A 10,895-nucleotide genomic window follows, 5' to 3' on the forward strand; every position below is an offset into this window, starting at 1 on the left:
AAAGATCAACGAAAGCAGAAGTTGGTTCTTTGAAAAAATAAACAAGATTGATAGACCACTGGCAAACCTAACAAAGAAAGAGAGAGAGAGAAACTTGATAACTCGTATCAGGAATGAAAAAGGAGAGATCACTACTGATATGACAGAGATTCAAAGGGTAATCAGAAACTACTTTGAAAAATTCTACGCCACTAAAAATGAGAACCTGGAAGAAATGGATAAATTCTTGGACTCTTATAATCTTCCACGGTTGAAGGAAGAGGATGTAGCATATCTAAACACCCCCATCACCATTGATGAAATTAAAACAGTAATCAAATGTCTGCCGAAAAACAAAAGCCCAGGTCCAGATGGATTCACTAATGAATTCTATCAAACTTTCCAAGAGGAACTACTGCCAATCTTGGCAAGACTCTTTCATGAAATTGAACAAACAGAAACACTTCCAAATAGCTTTTATGAAGCCAACATCACCTTGATACCTAAACCAGACAGAGATGCTACAAAAAAAGAAAATTACAGACCAATATCGCTGATGAATGCAGATGCAAATATCCTCAACAAAATCCTGGCAAATAGGATTCAATGCCTCGTTAAGAAGATCATCCACTACGATCAAGTAGGTTTCATCCCAGGAATGCAAGGCTGGTTTAACATCCGTAAATCTATCAACATAATACACAACATCAATAACAAGAAAAATAAAAACCACATGATCATATCAATAGATGCAGAGAAAGCATTTGATAAGGTCCAACACTCATTCTTGATCAAAACTCTCAGCAAGATGGGAATGGAGGGAACCTTTCTCAATATAGTGAAGGCCATCTACCACAAGCCAGTGGCAAATATTATCCTCAATGGAGAAAATCTAAAAGCTTTCTCTCTAAATTCTGGCACAAGACAAGTCTGTCCTCTCTCACCACTCCTATTCAACATAGTACTGGAAGTACTTGCTATAGCGATTAGGCAAGAAAAGGATATCAAGGGAATCCAGATAGGAAAGGAAGAAGTCAAGCTCTCACTGTTTGCAGATGACATGATACTCTACTTAGAAAACCCTAAAGACTCTATCAAAAAGCTTCTAGAAACAATAGACTCAAATAGCAAGGTGGCAGGCTACAAAATTAACACACAAAAATCAATGGCCTTTCTATACACCAATAGTAATAAGGATGAAATGGACATTAAGAAAACAACCCCATTCAAAATAGTGCCACACAAACTCAAATATCTTGGAATCAACTTGACTAAAAATGTGACGGACCTATACAAGGAAAACTATAAAACTCTGCTCCAAGAAATAAGAGAGGACACATGGAAATGGAAACGCATACCCTGCTCATGGATTGGCAGGATTAACATCATCAAAATTGCAATACTCCCCAAGGCATTATACAGATTTAATGCCATCCCTCTAAAGATACCCATGACATTCTTCAAAGAAGTGGATCAGACACTTTTGAAATTCATTTGGAACAATAAACACCCTTGAATAGCTAAAGCAATCATTGGGAAAAAGAATATGGGAGGAATTACTTTCCCCAACTTTAAACTGTACTACAAAGCAATAGTTATCAAAACAGCATGGTATTGGAATAAGGACAGGCCCTCAGATCAGTGGAATAGGCTTGAATACTCAGAAAATGTTCCCCAGACATACAATCACCTAATTTTTGATAAACAGCAGGAAATCCTAAATGGAGCAGGGAAAGCCTCTTCAACAAGTGGTGTTGGCACAATTGGATAGCCACTTGCAGAAAATTGAACTTAGACCCCCAGCTAACATCATGTACGAAGGTAAAATCCAAATGGATTAAAGACTTCGATATCAGCCCCCAAACCATAAGATATATAGAACAGCACATAGGCAAAACACTGCAGGTCATTACAGGCATCTTCATGGAGGAAACTGCACTCTCCAAGCAAGTGAAAGCAGAGATTAACAGATGGGAATATATTAAGCTGAGAAGCTTCTGCACCTCAAAGGAAATAGTGCCCAGGATACAAGAGCCACCCACTGAGTGGGAGATACTATTCACCCAATACCCATCAGATAAGGGGCTAATCTCCAAAATATACAAGGCACTGACAGAACTTTACAAGAAAAAAACATCTAACCCCATCAAAAAATGGGGAGAAGAAATGAACAGACACTTTAACAAAGAAGAAATACACATGGCCAAAAGACACATGAAAAAATGTTCCACATCACTAATCATCAGGGAGATGCAAATCAAAACAACGATGAGATACCACCTCACACCCCAGAGAATGGCACACATCACAAAGAATGAGAATAAACAGTGTTGGCGGGGATTTGGAGAGAAAGGAACTCTTATCCACTGCTGGTGGGAATGCCATCTAGTTCAACCTTTATGGAAAGCGATATGGAGATTCCTCCAAAAACTGGAAATCGAGCTCCCATATGATCCAGCTATACCACTCCTAGGAATATACCCTAGGAACACAAAAATACAATACAAAAACCCCTTCCTTACACCTATATTCATTGCAGCACTATTTACCATAGCAAGACTCTGGAAACAACCAAGATGCCTTCAACAGATGAATGGCTAAAGAAACTGTGGTACATATACACAATGGAATATTATGCAGCTGTCAGGAGAGATGAAGTCATGAAATTTTCCTATATATGGATGTATACGGAATCTATTATGCTGAGTGAAATAAGTCAGAGGGAGAGAAAAACGCAGAATGGTCTCACTCATCTATGGGTTTTAAGAAAAATGAAAGACACCCTTGTAATAATAATTTTTAGCCTCAAAAGAGAAAAGAGCTGGAAGTTCCAGCTCACCTCAGGAAGCTCACCACAAAGAGTGATGAGTTTAGTTAGGGAAATAACTACATTTTGAACTGTCCTAATAACGAGAATGTATGAGGAAAATGGAGAGCCTGTCTAGAGTACAGGCGGGGGTTGGGTGGGGAGGAGGGAGACTTGGGACATTGGTGATGGGAATGTTGCACTGGTGATGGGTGGTGTTCTTTACATGACTGAAACCCAAACACAATCATGTATATAATTAAGGTGTTTAAATAAATCAAAAAAATCATAGCTAACCCCATGTATGGCACAAGCATTTAAAGAATTATGTAATGTGCTTTCTTTCTTTCTTTTTTTTTTTTTGGTTTTTGGGCCACACCCGGCAGTGCTCAGGGATTACTCCTGACTGTCTGCTCAGAAATAGCTCCTGGCAGGCACGGGGGACCATATGGGACACCGGGATTCGAACCAACCATCTTTGGTCCTGGATCGGCTGCTTGCAAGGCAAACGCCACTGTGCTATCTCTCCGGGCCCCGTAATGTGCTTTCTTAAAAAATAATTAATTGAATTTGGCCACAACAAGCAATGCTTAGTGATAATATAGTGAGTAGGGAACTTGCCTTGCATGCAATTGACTCAGGATCTCAAGTGGTCCTCAAGGAGTGATTACTGAGTGCAGGTCAATATGTTTGCAAGACAGATGCTATGAGCCTTAGCTCTGTTTATATTTGTTTGTTTTTATAGGTAATACAGGGTTATTATAGGGTTATGCCTAGTGCTGCTCAGGGGTTACCTGACTCTGCATTCAGAAATCCTGGTGGGGACCATATAGGATACCAGGGATCAAATGAGAATTAACTGAAAGCAAGGGAAGGCCCAACCTACCGTACTATTGCTTGACTCTGTAATGTGCTTTCTTTCTAGATTTTGAACTGTCATACTATTTTTCTAAATAAAGCAATTTGTCTTGATGGGGCTGAGTCATTAATGTCAGTTTAGAGACCTGGCTCATTGGCAGAAATAGTTTAAATCTGTGACATTCAAACATGTGGTAAACAATAAACACAACTTTTCCAGTGAGATTACTGTTGTTCAGGCAGGTTTCATAATTGTAGGAGCAGCTATTATTAGTGTTTTCCATTACTCTGTGGAAAGAACTATACTGTTTTATAAGCTGCTATTTAATCATCTAACAATATATAGTGTTACACATTATTGTGTTTGTTGTCCTCTCTGGAAGAACAAAGCTCACAGATACTTACAGAAGTTGCCCAACATGGCTCAGCTGGACAGGGAATGGAAACTCACACAGAAGTACATTCCACTGCACTTCCAATTAGACTTATTTGCAAACATTAACTTCAATTCTAACCTAATTTTTCCATGACATCAATTATTTACTGTCTAAAAATTTTCTAGATTTATCTTTTTTTTCTGTACCAGGATGATGCTCAGGTATAGCAATATTAATATTAGATTAGCAACACTTAGAGAATAGAACTTATACCTCAAGGTCTTTGCAAAGCATCTAGTTCTTTGTCTCCAGAGCCTGACACTTATTTACCCAATAATTTATCAAAAAATGAATGAATAAGTGAACAAGTGTCTCATGTAAACGAGGACCTGCCCTTTGAAATCACAAAACCATTTAAAACATATAAATAAGTTTGTGCTTTACATGCTCATTATACACAAAATCTTAAAGTATTAGGGAAAGAATAAAGAATGCTGAATTCCACATTGTAAAAGCTTTTTAAATGCTGATTAGGTACATGGTTCTGTTCTCTCTTGGGGCCAGTGGTGGGGCCTGTGGCTTATGTCTCATTTTCTGGGTTGACCACCAGAGATTTCACATTCCCTTGGGAGCAATTAGAAAGGGCTCCTTGGGAAAAGAACTGACAGTATTTTCTCTACTTAGTCCTAAGACATTTTATTTTAAACCATAACAGTTCTTTGAGGGTTAGTTAGCATTTTAAGCTACGGTATCCAATTTCTCTCACGTTTTATCACCTTGAGATTTGTTAAATGTTTAATAGATTTTCTCATTTGTTTCCCGCTCTAAGACTTGCTTTCCCTTTCATTCCAGTTTCTTGTCCTGTGTACTAAATTTTTATTTTTTTTTTGTAGTGATGGTGTTGAGGTTTGAATCGAGGTTTCTTACTTGCAAGGCACCCACTTTAGTATTGAGCCATTAAATAATCTTCCTATCAGTATGTTACATTCTGAATAAGTTCTTTTTACTAACTCTTGCAGTCCAAGTATTATTTCCCTTGTGTTGTGATCAGTTGTCCAAACTAAACTTTAAGTTTCAAATGTTGATCAGTTATTATATTTTTGTATTTATCTAGGGTCAATTTGGCTCTTTAAAAAATCTGTTGTGACACTTTTATTTTTATTTATTTACTATACCTGGCTGTTCTTAGGGCTTATTCCTGGCTCTGCACTCAGGGTGCCAGGGATTGAACCAAGGTTGATCATGTGCAAAGCAAGTACCCTACCCATTGTTCTGTCACTTCTGTTCCTATTTGTTTGTTTTTGTTGTTTTCTGTAATCAAACTCCAGGATATGCTCAAAATAAGTGTAGTGTGACTAAGTTACATCTTCAGTCCACTTCTTCCACTTCTGACATGTTTATACTTTTTCTTCCACATAAGTCAAAGTTTAAGGGAAGTATCTCCAGGGTGACAGTTTGACCCACAAACCTCCCATCCACAGTCTGCTAAGAGGGTGTTCATTCTTGCTGGACATCCCACAGTCAATGTGCAGTCATGGCTAAGTCAGCAGGAACACCAGGACTATTTGCCTTATGTCCTGGTCCTGTGAGTTGAGTCAGCTGGATCTGCAGGGCGTCCTCCTTATTCAGGCTGTGATTCCACCACAAAGAAAAAGAGATTCCTGCTTCTTCTTGAATCCTACAACTTAACAGCTGTTGGGGTGGAGAAAACTACATAGGGCCCTAAAATCCAGTTGCCTTTCCTACACTGGGTCAGAAAGAGATAAAAAAAAAATGCCTCCCACACCTGGTGCTAATTCTTTTACCCTTAACATTGCCAGGGCAAGCCATAATTTTTGCTCCTTCTTTCCTTATGCATGTTTATACTTTTATAATCCTTCACTTATTTTTAATTATTTTTAAATTTTCTTAAATATGTAAAGTACACTTTTTATATACTGCTTCTTGATAATTGCAGTATCTGAAACATTTAGGTATCTACTCTATTGGTTCTTACTTTTTGTTATATTATTTCCTCATGTATTTACTTACTATTTTAATTTATTTAAGGACAGTTTACTATCCTTAAATAACTCTGTGTGTGTTTGTGTGCGAATGTATTTTGAGAGGTGATCCTGATAATGGAATATTATTTGAATTTAAGATCATAAATATATATGTAAAATATACATATAGACACTTATCTATGTGCAAATAAAATAGAGGCATTTCATTTGCAAATAGATATTACATCTCAAGAAAAAGGATCCCAATATTTTCCCTCCTGTATGTCTGTCTTGCTTCTTGATGGTCTATGATGGCAGCTGATGTTTTCAATACAATGAAACCAAACTGATGGGATAGGAGCATTTTATTCTGCTATATTTTTATTTTTTTTAATTTTTTTTGTCTTTTTTTAAATCATACCTGGCGATGCTCAGGGACTATTCCTAGCTTTGTTCAGGACGCCTTCCTGGCATGCTCAGGGGGCCATGTGGGATGCCGGTGACCGAACTCAGATGGAGCACGTGCAAGGCAAGCGCCCTAGCCCTAACCGCTGTTCTATTGTTCCAGCCCCTCTGCTATATTTTTAGATATTTAAATTGTACTTCAAATCTATGGCTGATCACTCGATCCTTCTTTAACCTAGATTACATGTGAGCTTCACAACAATTTCTTGGCTCTATAATCATCAATAATTTCAAATTTTCCCACGTAGTCATGCCCAATCATCATGTTAGAATTCAGATCATGACTTTAGGGCATGAACATTTTGGGGCAAAGGGACACACCTGTCATCAGGGCTGACTCTTGGTTCTGCACTCAGGGGTGACTCCTGTCCTGGTTTCAGTGGGGAGGTTCATATGGGGTGCTGAAGACTGAACCTGGGTTAGCCATGTTCAAGGTAACCACCCTATCTACTGTTTCTCCAGGATCCTGGAGCATGGGCTATTGAGGACCTGGTATTTGTCTAGAGCATTGAAGATGCTTTTAAAAGCCCAGACTAGGACATTCATGACAGTAGAAATAGGATGGGAGGTGAGCATATAGAGAAATGGGTCATATTTTATATATACATATTTTTTGAGGGGTGAGGTGGGTGGGTGATTACACCAGGAGGTGCTCAGGGCTTACTCTTGGCTCTACATTTAGGGATCACTCCTGCCAGGTTATGGAGACCATATGGAATGTCAGGGGTCAAAACCACATCCACTACACTTAAGACAATCACTGAGCCACTGTTCAATTGCTGTTGTCCTCCTAATTGGACCCCCACAAATTACTTCAAAATTGTGGCTATAAATATTTCAGAGAGTATATATCTCTGGATTGCATCATCTCAGGGATAAACTTCCTTCCTTCCTTCCTTCCTTCCTTCCTTCCTTCCTTCCTTCCTTCCTTCCTTCCTTCCTTCCTTCCTTCCTTCCTTCCTTCCTTCCTTCCTTCCTTCCTCTTCTTTTTCTTCTTTTTTTTGGGGGGGCCACACCCAGTGGTGCTCAGGGATTACTCCTGGCTCTGTGCTCAGAAATCACTCCTGGCAGGCTCAGGGGGACCATATGGGATGCTGGGGGATAGAACTCGGGTCTGTCCTGGTTTGGCCACATGCAAGGCAAATGTCCTACCACTGTGCTATCACCTTAGCCTTCTTTTATTATTTTTTATTTTTGGATTTCCTTATTTTCTCATTCCTATCCCTTTATTTCCTCATCTGCTTAGCAACAATGACTTTATTTCTAAAAATTGATGAAAAGAGTGAAGAGGTGAACATAAGCTTGGGCTATCTAGTTAAAGATCTTTTGGATCTGAATTTAATGACTGCAAGAAGTGGTTTATCTTTTATATCAGTACTAAATGGATCCCAAACTTTGATTTTTGTGTTCTCATTCTAGAAAGACATAACAAACACAGTTTAATTTATTTCACATTGATAGATAAGAGATCATAAACAAAAATAATTTCTTTTATATTGGCAGAGTTCAGTCAACTCTGATTTTATTTTCCTTTTTTATTTTAGTACTTATTTAGTATTTATTTTCTTTTTCAGCTCTTTGATGCTATTAAAAAGATTAAAAAAAACAACAAACAATGGTCAGATCTAAATACCCAAACCAAAGTTAATGACAATAGAATCAAGAGACCCAAACTATAACAAGCTATATTCAAAATGGAGCTGTTATACTAGCAGTCCAGAGATGCATGCTGGGAACTATGCAGTAAGGAGGTCAAGATGTGTGGTGGAAATGACCATAACTCATTGTCACTATGTACCTGAAATACAATTGTGAAGACTTATAATTTAAAAAAAAACTTTACTTTTATAGTCAGAAATTAAACAATTTTAAATTTTTAGTTATTGAAAATATTTAATAATTAAGAATAATATTAATTATTATTAATTAAATATTAATTAAAAATTAAAATTTTTGTATGATTCAGTTTCAGTTATACAATGTACACCACCCTTCACCAGTCTACATTTCCCGCCACCAATGTCCTCAGTTTCCTTCCCCCCACTTAGCTCCCCTGCCTCTGGGGCATTTTACTTTTCACTTTCTATTTATTTTTCTCTTTCTCCCTTTTCCCTTTTTGACCCTGTGGTTTGCATTTTATTGTTAATGAAGGAGTACCATGCATGTCACTTTATCACCTTCAGTACCCAGTTTTTGTCCAGAGTGATCATTCAGGAATTTTTCTTTCCTTTATTTGATTTATACCATTTTCTTTTACTTAAGAACGTTTTAATTTTCAAAATGTACAGTTGGGACCTGCTCATGCATCTTCCCTAGCAGCTGGGGCATCTCTGCCCTTTGTGTCTGGTGTAAATCACATGAGCTCTGTGTTTGGCCACGGGTTTAATAAGTCATTTACTCAGGAGCTTCTGAATGGCTGCTAGGGACCCCCCCACCCCCGAATCTTCAGCCTTTCAGAGACAATAGCAAGGGTTATGGTCTTATAGTTGGGGACTGCCTTGCAGAGCTTGTCATAGGTGACTTTGTCAAACAATACTAGTTTATTGAGCTTGTCCTAAACTTTGCCTTTGGACTACTTTTTCGCCTTGCCCTCGGACTTGCTCACCGGGTCCTTGTCTTTCTTGGCTGACTTTCCGGCATCTTTTTTTTCCTTGTCGGCTTTGGGAGGCATAGCGAAGCTCTGAGGACAGCAGCTACCATAATAGCCCCACTAAGAAAGATGTCGGACCAAAAGGAAGCCACTACCATATTTTTAAAAAGTGTGCTTAGGGCTGGAGAGATAGCATGGAGGTAAGGCCTTTTCCTTTCACGCAGTAGGTCATTGGTTCGAATCCCGACATCCCATGAGCCTGCCAGGAGCGATTTCTGAGCATAGAGCCAGGAGTAACTCCAGAGCGCTGCCGGGTGTGACCCAAAAACCAATAAATAAATAAATAAATAAAAGTGTGCTTAATGAGGTATCATGATTTACAGTGGTGTTCTTATTAATGTTATGGTTTACAATGCTATTGCAACATACTCACCTCCAGAAACAGGCCATCTCTTTATCCCATCCAGAGATGCCTTCCCAGCAGCATTCTCTATTCTGCTTCCCCCCTGCCCACCCTATAGCAGCTTCATTTCAGCTGGCAGTAGTTAAGGCTTTGTTTTCATAGGTCATTGTCTTTTGTATTTCAACACTCCCAGTTGCATTCACAGTATAGAAAATGTAATATATTTTTTCTTGTAGCTGGGGAGTATTCCATTGTATGTACATAGCATTTTTTTTTAATTTGTTGGTTGATTTGAAGGTAGTGCTTAGGGACTACTCTGGCTCAGAGCATGAGTTTACTCCTGAAGGTGCTTAAAGAACTATTTGATTCTAAAAGCCAAACCTAGGATCTCACTTGCAAGGCAACTGATCGACTACAAAGCCACATCCCCAGTCCATAGATACTCACAATTTCTTTATCCACTCTTCAATTAGGCTGTTGGGTTGTTTCCAGATCTTAGGTGCTATTAATAATACTGAAATGAATATAGGTGTGTGAGTATAATTTGGTTTTTGTTAATGTTTTGGTGTTCTTGGGATACATGCCAAAGAGTGAGATCAATGGAAGTTCATGTGGAAGTTTATTTTTAATTTTTTGAAAAGTATTTGTACTGTTTTACACTGAAGCCAAGATTGTGATTAGGAGCGCATTATTCACTTCATTCCTGCCAGCACTGATTGTTTCCAGAATTTTTGAAGTAGGACATTTTCACTGGTGTGGAGTGATATCTCATCTGTTAGACTTCTTTATGTTTTCCTTGAGGAAGAATTGCTTAGTTACTGCCTCCATCTTTTGATGAGTTATTGTTGTTGTTGTTAAGATTTGTAAGTTTTGAGTATGTTCATGATATTAATTAGCCCTTTGATGAATGTATGGTATGTGCATATTTTCTCCCATTTAATAGGGTGTCTTTTTAATTTTAAATTACATGTCTTTCACAGAACAGTTTCACATCAAATTCACATTACATTTCACATCAAATTTTAGTTTGATATACTCTTCTTTGTTCATTTTGCTTTTTCATTCTTTGCTGGTTCGGATGAATCACTGAAGACTCCTTTGAGAATAGCACTGAGAGGTCAATATCTGTCTATGTTTTTCTCAAAGCATTTTAAAGTATTTTATGATTATTAAGGAATTTTATACATTTTGTTTTTAATATATTTATTTAAAATTTTTTGGTTTATGGTATGATTATTTTTTTTTTGGGTCCATACCAAATGAATCTCAGGGCATACTCCTGGCTCTGTGCTCAGAAATTGCTTCTGGTAGGCTCAGTGGACCATATGGGGTACCAGGGATAGAACCCAGGTCAGCTGTGTACAAGGTAAATGCTCTACCTACCATGCTAATACTCTGGGCATCTATTTATAATATTATTAAGAATGGTCTC

The 10,895-nt window shown here is 38.0% G+C and overlaps 1 pseudogene; it reads right to left on the reverse strand.

The window, feature by feature from the left end:
• Window positions 1-8,769: 8,769 nt before the first annotated feature.
• On the reverse strand, window positions 8,770-9,141 carry LOC126013911 (40S ribosomal protein S25-like; annotated as a pseudogene).
• Window positions 9,142-10,895: the final 1,754 nt, after the last annotated feature.

Source organism: Suncus etruscus, chromosome 7, assembly GCF_024139225.1.
Source record: "Suncus etruscus isolate mSunEtr1 chromosome 7, mSunEtr1.pri.cur, whole genome shotgun sequence".
NCBI classification, from domain to species: Eukaryota; Metazoa; Chordata; class Mammalia; order Eulipotyphla; family Soricidae; genus Suncus; species Suncus etruscus.